The sequence below is a fragment of the Arvicola amphibius genome, chromosome 15 (assembly GCF_903992535.2).
Source record: "Arvicola amphibius chromosome 15, mArvAmp1.2, whole genome shotgun sequence".
Lineage (NCBI taxonomy): Eukaryota > Metazoa > Chordata > Mammalia > Rodentia > Cricetidae > Arvicola > Arvicola amphibius.
In genome coordinates, this window is record NC_052061.1 from 52,476,617 (window position 1) to 52,490,424 (window position 13,808).

The following is a 13,808-nucleotide window of genomic DNA, read 5'->3' on the forward strand; positions in this document are numbered from 1 at the left end:
GGAACCAAACCTGCTTACTCTTAAAAAAATAAAACAAACAAAGCAACTGCTATTAACCACTGAGTGATTCTCCCAACCCTTCTGTCTCTCTAGCCCCACACCTTGTTTATTGAGATGGGATCTCTCACCACGTGGGGCTCATCAGATAGGCTGGCTGGCCAGTGAATCACAGCGAGCTTCCTTTCATAGCTCTGCCTCCCCAGTCCTGGAACGCCAGCACACCTGGCTTTTTATATAAGTTCTAGGGATCTGCGTCCCATGAGTATAAGGCTGAGGTTCTATGTGGTCAAGCTGAGCAAGGGTGGAGGCTGCACACGGCTAGGCGCAGCTTTCCAGAGCTCTGCTGGCCCTCTGCTCCCACTGCTCCTGCCTGGAAAGAAGTGTTGTTGGCCATCACACAGCTTTTCCTTTCTTCTGTCTCGTGTTGGGTTCGTCCTTCCAGGGAGCAGAATTTGGTGACTGCTTTCAGGTCTGGTTTGCCAGCAAGAACATTTGGCTGGGTGTAGGGTTTCCATGGTACACCTGGCGGGCAGCCTTGCGTTTCTTCTGGTTTTGGTGGTCCCGCTGCATTGCCCAAATGGCCTCCTACATGGGACATCCTACAAGTGAGGAGCTGTGTGTATCACACTGAGAACAGCGACTTCTTGGGGCTCAGCCTTTGCAGTGGCTCTAGGTCATCTTCATCTCCATGCAAGCCTGCGTTGAGCAGCATCCGTTTATAAGGCATCATTCTTAACGTGAGCAGTGAGTGGCGCTCGCACGCGTGGTTCATTGGCCTGTCTCGTTCATACCAATCAGGCTTCTTGGAGACGGGTCTGAAAAATCAACCCTGGAGCCATTAAGTGAGGGACGAAAGGAAGGCTGGAGGACCCAGCTTAGGGTGTAAGAGACTCAGAAAGGTGAAAATCCTCTCGGCACCATTGGTCACAGCTGTGTTTGCTGAACCATCTCTACCATCTAGACCACCACCCTCAATCCACGGCTCATGGCCTTTGCTTGATTGGCTTTCACTGGGTAGACCATTTATGAGAAGCCCCCTTGGTTACTGAGTGGAAGGAAAGATGAAACCCTCTGCCTTTGTGAAGCTGACATCCTGTGGTGTCCCCACCCCTGGGCCATGAAGGCTTGGGTTTCTCTTGTTCTGGCTGCTTCATGGCTCAAAGTAATGTCCTTCATTCAAAAATAAAGACAGTGACACTGGTCTATAAAAAACAAACAAAACAGATTCCCTGATAGAGTTTAGAAAATGAATAGAGAGGGACTGGAGAGGTGACTTAGTAGGTAAGAGCCAAGCATAAGAATCCAAGTCTGGATCCAAGAACCCACATAAAAAGCTGAGTGTCATAGCAGACACCTGCAGCCCCAGGACTGTGGGAGGCAGAGTTGGGGTTGCTTCGGCTTTTCTGGCTGCCATCTTTGCTCTGGGTTCATGGAGACCGTGTCTTAATGGAACACAGTGGAGACCTGGTAAGATCAGGGCACTCATCATCGTCCTCTGGCCCCCACAGTGGTATAACAGATACACGGACCCACACGTGCATGTATGTACACCATGTATGTACAAATGTAGAAAGGATGAGGGGATCTCCCAGGTGGGATGAGCCTTCTTTCAGGCAGGGTAGCAATAGTTGGGGACATTGTTAGAAACTCAAGGAGGCCGGCATCTTTAGGAATGATCCTATGTGAAGGGACCTTCAGAGTGTCCTTTCCTTTGGATGTGACTAAAACTATTTGGGGAAGATACCAAGTGAGACCAGAAGTATTCATGTCTACCATCTTGTTTTCTTGAGCCATGACTTTAAACTGAGTGCTCTCAGTAATGCCCATCTTAAAACGAGCATGCTCCAGAGTGAGCCTGCCCAGAGAACTTTCCATGGAGAATGTATGGACTCTCCGGATAAAACCCATCCCTCCCTCACTCCTTTGTTACTGGGGGGCTTCGGAAATAACTCCCATGACCTTCTTACTTACCTGTGAGATTAAACCTTTGCCCTCTCCCTTAGTTTTTGGCCATGTTTTTTTTCTGACCACTCATTCCACTGTGCTCCGTCCCAGCATGGAGCAGCCGTGTGTGCAGAGTAGGAAAGGTATGTCCCAGGGCTCCAGGAGGAAAGTGTGCTCTGAGCATTCTGTGTTAGAAGAACATCCCACACTACAACTGCCGAAAAGACCTAGGAAAACACACGCACCCTTGGAGAACTGGGAAGAAGTGTTTCATCCGTGGCTGCTTGGAGTCATGGTTTTGTTTTTTTTTTTTTTAAATATTTATTATGTATACAATATTCTGTGTCTGTGTGTATGTCTGCAGGCCAGAAGAGGGCACCAGACCTCATTACAGATGGTTGTGAGCCACCATGTGGTTGCTGGGAATTGAACTCAGGACCTTTGGAAGAGCAGGCAATGCTCTTAACCACTGAGCCATCTCTCCAGTCCCTGGAGTCATGGTTTTGGAAGAGGAATTTTAAGGAGATACAAATGGCTGTTCATGTGTTTGTCCCCTCCATCCAGAAGTACAAGCTTCACCAGTCACAGAGGGCAGGGTACCATCCAATAACTAGCCCGGTACTGAGGGATGGCAGTAAAGCTCTAGCCATCCAGAGCTAAAACCAGTATGGCTGCAAGAGCAAGGCCAAGGGCACCGCCAGGAGAAGGGAGGTTTCGCCACAGCATTGCGTCGTTCTGCTCTTCTGCAACGTGGAGAAAGGCGATCTACAGAGTTAAAGGCAAGTGGTTGCGGACGGCTGTTCTAATTTCCTTCCATTGCCACGCTAAAACCCCAAGCAAGAGCAACTTGGGGAGGAAAGCGTTTATTTCAGCTTATACTTCATCGCTGATGAAAGTCAGGGCGAGAACTCAAACAGGAACTGAAGCAAAAGCCATGGAGAAACACCGCGTGCTGGTTCCGTTCCAGGCCCAGGCTTAGCGGGCTGTCTCAGTCCAACCCAGGACTACCTGCCTGGAGAGCAGGCTGCCCACAAAGGGCTGGGCCTCCCAGATCAATTAGACATGGCCCCAGGCCAATCTGATCCAGGCAGTTTCTCAAAGGTTTGTCTTCTCGGATGACTGTAGGTTGTGACAAGTTGACCAGGCTAACAGGATGGTGGGGAACTGGAATGAGGACAGAGAAGGGCAGAAGACACGGAGAGACAGATTGGGTGCGCACAGGGACACGGATTGTGCTACCTTGGGTGAGTCTCTTACGTTCGCCGAGTCTATTTGATTGTCAATAAAATAAGGATGACTCTTGAGAGGTAAAGATGAATGAGGTAAAGCGGGTGATAGTCGTTTATAAAATGCCTTGTCAATAAAAAGAAGGAGATTTATTCTCCTTTAATTAATGGATATGACTAACGTTATCCAAGCTGTTGTGAAGATGTTCACATATAACTGCACCCCACTGTCATAGTCCACTCTGGCACAGGCCCTGCTGGGTCCCCCAAAATAAGATGTGGCCAGAGAGCCCTCCGATCTACACTCTCCCTAGGCCAGCAAGGAGGTAATAAATCTTTTGTATCGACCCAGAAGAAGGCTTCGGCAACAAAGACCAATTCACTATCCGAATAAATCACAAACTGTCCCTGTGGCGAATTCCTCAGGCTACACAAGGCATCACGGTTCTTCCGATGGGAAGGGAAGAGCCTGGCTGGACCCGAGCCCAACTGTGTCCATCCGGCCTGGGAAAGGCGGAACACACCCCAGCTGACCACATGAAACAATCTCTCTGAGACACAGATGTCTAGTGGGTGTGGTGCCATTTAAAAGCTTTCTGTGTCTGCCCCACAAACTCCTTCGTCCCCGGGCCTATCTGGCTCAGGGGGCTGGAGGGAGATGTTGCCGGGTGTCTGGGTAGCGGTGCGCAAGGGCTGGATTTCGCCTAGTGGTCGTTGTCTTCCGTGCCTGCTGAGTGCTGCCTGCTTAGCTAATACTTCTTGTTTAAATTAAACTGAGTTAAAATGAATTTTGGTTGGGGAACTCCCAAAGCTCCCTCGTGAGAAAAAGTGGAAGCACTCGAGGGTGATGTGAAATTGAGGGGGGCCATCACTGGAGTCCTGTGCTGGCGAGCTCAAGGTCAGGGGGTCAGTCCCTTCATGAAAGGAGCCATTCATTTCATTCTGACTTGTGGCCTCAGAAGCCACCCTTAACCTTGGCCATCTGCCTCCGAGAAGACTCTTCGGTTACCAGCAGGGACAAAGTGAGAGGGGAGGACCTGGCCCACGCAAACCCATCAGCCCTGTGAGAAAGACGACCCAGAATGTGACGACCGTGATAATGCATGAGCATCTTCAGTTCTGCAGGTGAGAATTTTCCCATTTACGTTAGCACACGCACATCAAAATACAGACGGGACAAATGGATCAGATGCCCCGGAATGGAGGATCACTGAGGCCCCCGGGGTTTTAGTTCCTGAGTTCAGCTAACGGATAGAGAGGAAGCTAAATAAGTGTGATCCACACCTGATGGCCACACAGTCAGTTTTTATCTAACCAGAAGAGGGGCACAACTGGTGTGTTATAGCTACAACGAACAGATAATACAGAGGCCTGGAAAGATGACTCGGCAGTTAAAGCACCTGCTGCTCTTGCAGAGAGAACCAAGGTTTGGTTCCCAGTACCCTTAACTGGACACTCGCAACAGCCTGTAACTCTAGTTCCAGGGTATCTGATGCCCTCTCCTGGCCTCAGTGGGTACCTGCACACACACACACATACACACACACACACACACACACACCACACACACAATCCTCCTCCTCATCCCCACATGGTGGAGAGTCAGAGCTCTGAACAGTCAGCATTCAAAGAAGCTATGGATTCTTCATTTTCCGAGCTTCAGATTGATCTCCCAGACAGCTTTCCTGCCTCTGTATCTGTGAAGGCATTATCTCTTTGGAGAGGGAAGTCTCTGCATCCTTGGAATAAATTGATGCTCAAGCATCAGTGGGGAAGACCGTGTCATCTGGCTTTTCTGAGAGACTCCCAGAGCATGCTCCGGTGGGTGGAGACTCCCTCTGTCTCCCATCTCAAGCTTTGAGGACATCTATGCTTGGCCCATGACAGAGCCTGCAAGGGCACACGTGAGGAATGGGTCTCAAGTTACCCACTCTCTGCAAAGCAAGCGTTTGATGCCTGAGTCACCTGGGAATCCATCTACTGCTTCCAGCAAGCCTTTGTTATGTGTTGAGCAATGTGTGCCATCTGCCTGACCAATGGCTAGCAAGCCACTTAGTCTGTCTTCAGGTCCCTACAGTCTCGCGCGTTGGTCAAAGCCGCGAGACTAAATCAGTCACAACTCACATACCACAGTGCTACCAAAACCTCAAAGCAATATGGTTCAGCAGGGCGTGGCAGTTCACACCTTCAATCCTAGCACTCAGGAGGGGGGAGGCAAGAAGATCACCAGGTGTGAAAAGCCAGCCTGGTGTATGTCCAAGCTTCAGGCCGGCTAGGACTATAGAGCAAGATTTTGTCCTTCTGTCTCCACGCCCTTCCCAACAATACGGTTCAGATAAGATGGGGTTTTTATTGTTCCTTCACACAAAGTGCAGAGTGAGCAGCAGAGATGGGGGTGCCTCCCCTGTTCTGGCTCTGACGGCCTGAGCGTATGATCTCCATTCAGTTAGCCCATGCTCATTTGCTACCATTTCCACAGCCAGCATGGAAAGGGGAAAGGTGGGCAGGATAAATGTCTGTTTGACTGGATTCAGAAACACTTGGGTATGCTTAACTTGCCGTTCCCGAGACACACGTGTCTCAGGACTGATACAAATGTGGCCCGGCTCATTGGTGGATGAAGACAGCATGTCACCATGGCAAAGGTCTGGGCACCGCTGGGCCCTAGGGCAATACTGAGGCCCATCTTTGGATGTATCTGTGAGCGTGCTTCCAGAGAAGATTAAATGAGGGGAAGACCCACCCCGAGTGTGAGCAGCACTGTCCCATGAGCTGAGGGCTCAGACTGAATAAAGAAAGCCTGTGATTTCCTCACCATCATGGACCGTACCCTTGAACCATGAGCCAAACAAATCTTCCCTCCTTTGAATTGCATACTGCTGGGTATTTCAACCATGACATAAAAAGAAGAAAAGTAATACAAAGGGAAAGAAAGGCATGTTTGTATAACAGTTTCTGACTTGAAACTGTCACTCACGAGATCCAGGAAGACCTCCCTACGATCACAGAAGCAACGAACCACTGCTGGGGGGGGGGGGAGGAGTGGATTCTGATCATCAAGGCTGCCTGAAGAAGATTCTCCAATCTCAGAGCTGCCTGCAAGTCTCTCAGAGAGTCCTACGGTTCAAGCATTCATGAATCACGAATCATGAGTCAAATCACCCGTGCTGGGGTGGGCTTTCGTTGGGACAGCTGCTTTCAAGTCACACATGCTCCCGAAAGTCACCCTCCACACACACCCGTGCTAGTGAGCCCAGTAAACCAGTCCAACAAGTGGAATTTGGTATAATTGTTACTTTGTTCTCTCATCAATTGTGTGTGTGTGTGTCTGTGTGGTGTGTGTGTGTGTGTGTGTGTGTGTGTGTGTGGTCTCCGCAGGGAAGGTCTGGCTCAACACATAACTCCACCTCCATACAACCCATAACCCGACCTCTTGGAAGCCATGCTGTTTCTTATGACCTTCCGAAATGTAGGAAAAGAATTTTTCTGAGGGAGCCTTGCTGTCCTTTAAAGCATTGTGGATGATGGTGGTATGATGGGAAGAATGGGGGAGCAGGCATCGCCAGTGAAGTGAGGGTGTAGCCAAAGGTCTAGCTCTCCGAATCTAAATGAGAAGGTCAGAGCTGAACAGATGGGGACGAGCCACAAATGCGCAGGGGCAGGGCTTTTGAACCTCAAAGCACACTCACCACAATGACACACTTTTTCCAAGGAGCTCACACCTCCTAATCCTTCTCAAATAGTGCCACTCCCTGATGAGCAAACATTTCGACGCATGAGCCATTCTTACGCAAACCACCACCAACCTCCATGGCCTTGGAGACGTCCCACGCCTTCCTCCTCTGCCTGCTTCTCCTCCTCTTGGTTCCATCACCAGCTGCTGGCCTGGCCTGGGCCTTTCCCCAGAAGTCTGCTGGACTCTCTTTTTTTGCCTTCAGGCTTTGGCTAAGCATCTTGTTTGCAGTTCTTGCTTCTCTCACCCAGAGGGGAGGCTCTAGGATAGCAGCGGTGTGTGCTAAGCACCGTCGTTCCCTCTCTGTTTACTGTCTGCTGTGTTGGAAATAGCTGTCCTCTGCCACCTGCTTCCCCCATCATGATGTCAACTGCTCAGCTGCACCTCGCTGGGATGGACCTGTCTTCCAATGGTCTTTCCCCCGTGGCCTCCACATGTGCCGGTTCATGCTGCTTCCTGTCCTTTGGGTCCCATCTTACTTGCCTCGAAGTCTCTTCTCTCACCAGCTCAGCATGCTTATGAAACACACATGGGGCCCTCCCTGCATGCCTCGGAGCACATAATGACGTCGCCGATTGCAATGTCCCCTCCAAATGGTTGGTTAGTTGTCTGATTCTGATGCCTGAGCTCACCCTTCTGGATGAGGATGGACCTTCTACCCAATGCATGATAACAAAGACTGAGAGATGGGAGGGAGGGGACAGAGGGTCAAGGAATGTCAAGGAGCATTTGGGTGGAGGCAGGAAGATGCTCCCCCAGCACTTTTGGAAGGGGCGTGGTCCTGTGACAGACTGGATTCCCAGGCTCCAGAAAGGTGGAGAATATGTATTGTGATGTCATCTGGTCTGTGACAATTTCCTGCGCTAGGTTTGGGAAACCACATGCAGCTTGAGGGAGAGGCTTGCCCTCTGTGGTCTTCACAACTCCCTAAAGACTCCGGGCCACACCTTGCACCGCTGCCGCCATCCAGCTACAGAAAAGCCGCCTTCCCTTCGGCTCAGGCTCAGAGTCCCGCTCTAAGACTGGTTTGTCCTTACTTCTTGGAAAGCATCTTCAGGACTCATTCAAAACAAACAAAGAAACAAGCCGTGAGTCCTGCGCCCGACCTATTTAAAGCAAATCACCTGCTCCAGTTCCAACAACCAACTGGAAGCTGCTTGTGTCTTAGCGACCCAAGTAGAGCCTCCGTGCACACACAAGCTGCCGGCCGGCTGTGGCAATCCCCCAACACATGGCTAGCGTGTTCTACTTGCTCACTGCTTGCTCACTGGGTGGCTGCCTCTCAATCACATTGTCTCAGTTGGGAACAGAACTGCCCAGTGTCAGACTGTGGTGCCCAAGCTGCTTTGATGTAAGGATTAGTATCTTGGCAAGTAAGCAGGATCCGTTTGAACCTGAGGTGACTTCTACCCAGAAATCCCCAACCACTGGTTCTACCTGGGCTGAGGTGTCTGCGGAGCCTTTCAGTACCCCTTCAGGGAAACGGGCATACACTGGGCATACAGAGTCCATGGAGAGCTGAGATCTGGGAATATAGCAAAAGGCTGTGCCTGGCTGGGGCTCAGCAGGAGCCAGGTGATTTTTTAGTTCATCATTGGAATGGTGTCTTCAGTAGGCTCAGAAGAGAAATGGATTGGTAGCCCGATACTTTGCTCACTCCTCCCCTCTCCTCTCCTGTCCCCTTCCCTCCCCCTCTCTATTATGCTCTTTCTTCTCTCCCTGTTGGGAGCTGTGAAACCCCCCTCCCACCAGATCCTGAATTTCTGGTAAACAACTTGTAGTGCTTGCAGCTGCTCAGAGCACTAGGCCCTCAGGAGTTCCTGATGGCAGGAGAGTGGTTTCTGGTGCGTTTGGCTGGGGCGTGGCTATCAGTTAAGGATCCCTCTATAAGCTGCCCCTGGACACAATAAAGGGGGCATTTCTGTTTCAAGGATGACCGTTTCTCTGTGTGTCTTTGTGTGTTTCAATCTCCAGCCCCTTGCCCGGCTCACGAACTGTACGGTGGCACATAGAGCGCAGACAGGTGTAGTGTGCTACATCTCCCCTCCCTCCCCTTCCTTCCTTTCTTTTCCTTTTTCTCCCCTTTTCTTCCAGAAAAGATCTTGCTATACAGCCCAGGATAGCTTTGAACTTACTTGATACCCTCAGCTGGCCTCAAAGTTGAAATTCCCCTGCCTCAGTGCAAGTCCTAGAATTACAGATGTGTACTGCCATGTATATATCTCACTTACCACACACGCTGAACTCATTCTTCATGAACAGTCGTCAAGATAGGGGAGAAGGGATGGACGGGCAAAAACAAATACCAGGCAGATGAGTCAATAAAATAAGTGTTGTCAGGAAACAGTGAAAGGAAGGGAATAGGGAGGTGGGCGGGGCCAGACTGGGCGGAGCTTTGCTCCATGTTTGGATTTTAAGTTCACACCAAGGGAAATTACAAAGGGGGTTCAGCGGAGCGTGGGGGCCGTATAGATAAGACCCCCCATCCTTTCTCCTTTCCCCCTCTTCTCCCTCTCATCTTCTATCTTCCTTCTCCCTCCCCTACATCTTCTCCTCCTCCTCCTTTTGTGAGTGGGTGCACATGTGGGGGGCTGTACCTGTGCACGCATGTGCACATATGTGTAGAGTCCAGAAGTAGACTTTAGATGTCTTCTCAACCTCTGTCCACCTTATTTTCTGACACTGGACCTGAAGTCCATGCTGGTTAAACAAACTGGCCAACAAGACCCCAGGCTCTGTCTCTCCTCCCAATTCAGCTCTGCGGTTATTGGTGCACACCATAATGTCTGACTTCTACATGGATACTGGAAGTTAGCATTCATGCTTACAAGCCAATCACTTTACCCACTGATCCATCTCCCCAGCCCCTCCATTCCTCCCTTTCCTCACTTCCTTCTCCCTTCCCCTCTTCTCTCTTCTTTTCCTACAAACCCCTACCTACACAGCTTGGTGGAGAGCCAACTACAGGTTAAGGGTGAGGTCTCCTTTTCACATGGTAGGGCCACCTCTTCATCTTGTGACGACAGGGGAGCAGTCCCTAAAGGCTGGGATCTCCACAGGATGGACAGCAGGCTGTAGGCTAGCTCTCAGGGCAGTGAGTACGTCGTGGTGGTGGTGGTGGTGGTGGTGGTGATGGTGGTGAACCAAGCCCTGACTGCAGCACGTGGCATTTCTGTGCCATAAACTCTCCCACCATGGCCGCCTTCCATGAACAGGCTTTGGAGTTGTGGTTGGTTATTAAGTCAGCTGTGAGACAAGGTTTCAAGAGGCTGAACCATCTCTCTAGTTCAGCTCCTCAGCCTGCATGGTCACCCAGTTCAAAGCAGAGACTCCCTTTGGAAACACAGCGAAGGATCGGGACAATCCTCCCTGATTCATCACCTGCTCAAGTGTCTGGGTACAGTAACCTCAAAGCTGAGTCTCTACACAAGCAGCTTCCCTACTGACCAGGGAGGCCAGCTGTCAAGACATCCCTATGAGGAGAATGGGGGAGTAAGTGGGAAGCCAGGGATCTGGAAGTGTCTTTGGCTCAGCTACTAATTGGTTCAGTGACCTCTGGAAGTCTACCTGTTGTCCCTGGGTCTCTCAAGATGAGGCGTGGATGACCTGACCTCCACTCCTCAGGAATCAGTTGGTTAGCAGGCTGCGAACTGGGCGCACCCCCATGATTCCTGGAGAACAGGCTTCAGGCACTGGTGCAGGGAAGCTAGTCGCTGTGACAGAAATATATCTCTGCTAAGCCAGAGCCAGCCGTCACTTGGCTCTTCTCCCTACACCATGACTCAGCTGGAATTCATGGGCACAGAGGAGAGGTGGACGGAGAGAATTCCAGAAAATCTGTGACAGTCAGTGGTGGGTGGGCCCAGACCCACAAGGAATCGAGATGTCTGCCAGAGCCGTGTCAGTACCTCAGTTTACCTCCGCCTGGAAGGAAGGCTCTTTTTGGGTTCCTCTGGTCAATAAAACTGTGTTCAACGACTATGGAGTCTATGCCTTGCGGAGGTGCTGAAGAACTTCCTTTAGTGTCCCCTAGTGCCTCTCCTATGGGAAGTTCCAACACAGTTCCGTGACGTTGCCTGCAGAAGCTGGGTATGTCTAATACTTCAGACCACGTATCATGAGAGGTCAAGAACTGAGTCTTTACTCAAGATGCTAGACCCTACTCTTGCAGGTGAATGAGCCTGCCTTTCTTCGTTCTCCCTGATCCCCAAGATGCCTTCCCTGACCTGTAGGCAGCACCCTCACATTCTATTTTATGACATGTCTTCCTTCTATTGGGAGACAGAGGCCAGGCAGGGTACTGGAGATATTTAGATGCCAGAGTCTTGGGGGGGGGGTGTAAAAACGCTTGCTGTACAAGTACGAGATCCCCAGCATCCACGGAAAAGCTCAGCATGGCAGTACACATCTGTAATCCTAACCATGTGGGCAAAGGCAGGTGGATCCCAGGGCATCATGGCGGGTGAGTCCAATGTAGGCTTGGTGAGAGATGTTGCCTCAAAAATAAGGTGGAAAAAAGAAAGACATGTGACATGTGTGGACACCTGGCCTCCACATTCACATGCATGGGCAAGCACACCTGTGTACACATGTGCACACACACCATATACCACACACTACTAATAATGTTAAATAATAATAATAATAATAAAATTTAAATGCCAGGCAACAAAAATTTCCTTCCTTCCTCCATCCATCCTCCCTCCTTCCTTCCTCAGTCTGTTCTCCCTCCTTCTTTCCTTCTCCTGCTTCTCTTTGGCACATACAAGAAACATGAGGTATGGACACACGAACTACTCAGGTTCCTTTGTTCATGCCCTTGGCACCATATTTGGGTGAATATGCCTTTTCCTTCTCTTTTAATAAAATTTATTTAGAATATGCCTTTTCAATGCCAAGACCTTCTGATTTATTTTTAAATAAAAAACATGAAAATTTCCCCCAAACAAAAGGCATACTGAGGGTAATCTATAAACACAGCTTAAGCGGAGATGAGAACCCAGACCTGAGGCGTTCCATAGAGAAGCTTGGCTTCTGTGAGACATCATTAAGACACGGGGCCCTGGGAGGTGGCTGGCAAGGGGCCCAGCTGGCATGGCAGGGCGCGGGAGGGGGGCAAGCTCAGTGCAAACATCCTCTGGCATCCAGCATGTGTCCCCACAGGCCAGGATTCCAGTTTGTTTCCTCTTTCCAGCCTCCCAGGAACACATCTAGAAGGCATTTTATTTCCCTCTCCCACCTCAAAAAGCACAGATTTACAAGAGAGTCTTCCTGGAGAGATGGACCCAGGCAGACCCAAGACCCACAGGAAGGAGCAAACGTCCCCACAGGGACTTTTCCATCACTGGCTCCCAGGATAAATGGGATTTTTACTTACAAGAATGAGGGATCCATCCCCCACCCCCAATACTTTTAGGTGCTGCCAAGGAAGCAAGAAAATTGATTGTGCATCTGGCCAGCTGATCCAACCTCAGAAGTCACCTGACCTCATCATGAAAAGGCCCTCATTTTTCTCCTTTAACCAGCCTGCCATCTCCTCTTCCTGGTAGCCTTCCGCACACGTGGGACGGGTATGGCTGGCATGCAAATAGGCGGAGATGCTGGCCGGATGCATGTGGCACTGTTTCTCCGACTGCCTTCCGGGAGGGGACTCGGAGGGGTTCCTACTCCTGGACAGGACTCCGGGAAGGAGCCTACGTCCAAGGCACTAAAGAAACAAAACAAAGCAGTACACTATAACACAGATTTTCATATTTTTGCTTGTGTGTGTACATCAAAAGACCAACTTCTCAGAGGCATCTGGATGGTGCCTGCGAAGTTCATCCGAGTGAAAGTATTCTCACGTGCTTCACAGATGCCTTTATTTCTTCCTTCGTGTGTGTGTGTGTGTGTGTGTGTGTGAGAGAGAGAGAGAGAGAGGGGGGGGGAGGGATATGGAGGTAGATCAACCATATCAGCAGCTCCCTTCCTGAGGGTGAATCACAGCCCTCGGGCTAAACCAGGCAAGTGCTGTGAAATCTGACTGATGGTCAAACCCAAGGTGAGGAGCCTGCTGAGTCTCCTCTCATGCGGCTGGTGCCGCTGAGGTAAGTAATTATGACTAAGTGTGTAAGCAGGGGGGTCTGCACATTGTAATTACTCCCAAGCAAGCTCTTGCAGAACCCGGGAGTTCCCCCAGAGGCCTGTTTGGGCCATCTCTGGAGGGGGCAAGTCAAGGTGGGTCTTCTCGATGAGATCAACCCAGAAGAACCTGAATCAGAACTTGTGCAACCGCGTGGACAATTTTGGCGGGAAGACTCAAGTGAAAGTTCTCAGGATCTTAAACTATTATAAAAACCCATTTGAAATGTTCAGCACATCTGTAAACGCCTCAAAATACACAAAGCACCTTTACCTTAGAGCAATCCCTCTGTGTGTGTGTGTGTGTGTGTGTGTGTGTGTGTGCGTGCTTTCAGGGTCTTCTAGATCTGGGTGGGTATCATACACAGACTGGTTATGATTCCAAGGCTCAGAGCCACAGGCCAAGTGTGTGAGACACAGTGTAGCCCCGGAGTCCCAAGTTCCCCTTCACATGTGTTGAAGTGTGTCTGGGCCAAGGTTGGGTTCTCAGAAGCATGTCTGATGGACTGAACTTGTGCTATGGGAAGTTTGTTTGGATTTAAAGTTCTTGGCTGGATATGATGGCGTACACCTATAATACTAGCTTGGGAGGTGGAAGCAGGAAGATGAAGAATAGGCTACGTGGTGAGACCTTGGCAAAAAAAAAAAAAGAAGAAAAATATGTTTATCATAACATAAAATTTCCAAAAATGTTTTCAATTTTATATGACATTTATATGCAGGGTGCGCATGTCACACCACGCAAGTGAACGTCAGAAGACAACTTGTAGGAGTTGGTTCTTTCC